This window comes from Hypanus sabinus, unplaced genomic scaffold, assembly GCF_030144855.1.
Source record: "Hypanus sabinus isolate sHypSab1 unplaced genomic scaffold, sHypSab1.hap1 scaffold_790, whole genome shotgun sequence".
NCBI lineage: Eukaryota > Metazoa > Chordata > Chondrichthyes > Myliobatiformes > Dasyatidae > Hypanus > Hypanus sabinus.
In genome coordinates, this window is record NW_026781641.1 from 92,496 (window position 1) to 94,195 (window position 1,700).

Genomic DNA, 1,700 nt, shown 5'->3' on the forward strand with positions numbered 1-1,700 from the left:
GAGAGACGTATGACATGTATAAGAAACTGGGAGCAAATAAGGTACTAGAGGAGTATAAAAAGAGTAAGAAAATACTTAAGAAAAAAATCAGGAGGGCTAAAAGAAGTCATGAGGTTGCTTTGGCAGTCAGGGTGAACGATAATCAAAACAGCTACATCAGGTATTTTAAGAGCAAAAGGATAGTAAGGGATAAAATTGGTCCTCTTGAAGATCAGAGTGGTCGGCTATGTATGGAACCAAAAGAAATGGGGGAGATCTTAAATGTTCTTTTTGCGTCTGTATTTAATAAGGAAACTGGCATGGAGTCAATGGAAATAAGGCAAACAAGTATTGAGGTTATGGAACCTATACAGATAGAAGAAGAGGAGGTGCTTGCTATCTTGAGGCGAGTAGATAAATATCCAGGAGCTGACAGGGTATTCCCTCAGACCTTGAAGGAGACGAGTGTTGAAATTGCAGGGGCCCTGGCAGATATATTTAAATGTCGTTATCTACGGGTGAGGTGCCAGAGATGTGGAGGACAGCTCATGTTGTTCTGTTGTTTAAAGCAGGCTCTAAAAGCAGTTCCCGAAATTATAGGCTGGTAAGTTTGATGTCGGTAGTGGGTAAAATATTGGAGGAGTACTAAGAGACAGGATCGACAATTATTTAGATAGACAGGGTCTTATTATGGAGAGTCAACATGGCTTTGTGTGCGGTTGTTCATGTTTAACAAATATATTAAGAGTGTTTTGAGGAGTTTACAAGGAAAGTGGATGAAAGCAAGGAAGTGAATGTTGTCTACATGGACTTCAGTAAGGCCTTTGACAAAGTCCCGCATGGGAGGTTAGTTAGGAAGATTCAGTCGCTAGGTATAGATGGTAAGGTAGTAAATTGGATTAGACATTGGCTCAATGGGAGAAGCCAGAGATTGGTAGTGGAGGTAGTGGAGCCCGAAGATGTAGGGGAGAAGAAAGAAAAGGATAATAAATTTGAATGCATTGTTAGGGATGGAAAGAGAGGAGGAGATGGAGAGAATCTTAAATGTATCTATTTTAATGCTAGGAGCATTGTAAGAAAGGTGGATGAGCTTAAAGCATGGATTGATACCTGGAATTATGATGTTGTAGCTATTAGTGAAACATGGTTGCAGGAAGGGTGTGATTGGCAACTAAATATTCCTGGATTTAGTTGCTTCAGGTGTGATAGAGTAGGAGGGGCCAGAGGAGGAGGTGTTGCATTGCTTGTCCGAGAAAATCTTATGGCGGTGCTTTGGAAGGATAGATTAGAGAGCTCCTCTAGGGAGGCCATTTGGGTGGAATTGAAGAATGGGAAAGGTGCAGGAACACTGATAGGAGTGTTTTATAGGCCACCTAATGGGGCGCGTGAGTTGGAAGAGCAAATGTGCAAGGAGATAGCAGATATTTGTAGTAAACACAAGGTGGTGATTGTGGGAGATTTTAATTTTCCACACGTAGACTGGGAAGCTCATTCTGTAAAAGGGTTGGATGGTTTAGAGTTTGTGAAATGTGTGCAGGATAGTTTTTTGCAACAATACATAGAAGTACCGACTAGAGATGGGGCAGTGTTGGATCTCCTGTTAGGGAATACGATAGGTCAGCTGACAGATGTATGTGTTGGGGAGCACTTCGGGTCCAGTGATCACAATAGCATTAGCTTCAATATAATTATGGAGAAGGACAGGACTGGACCTAGAGTTG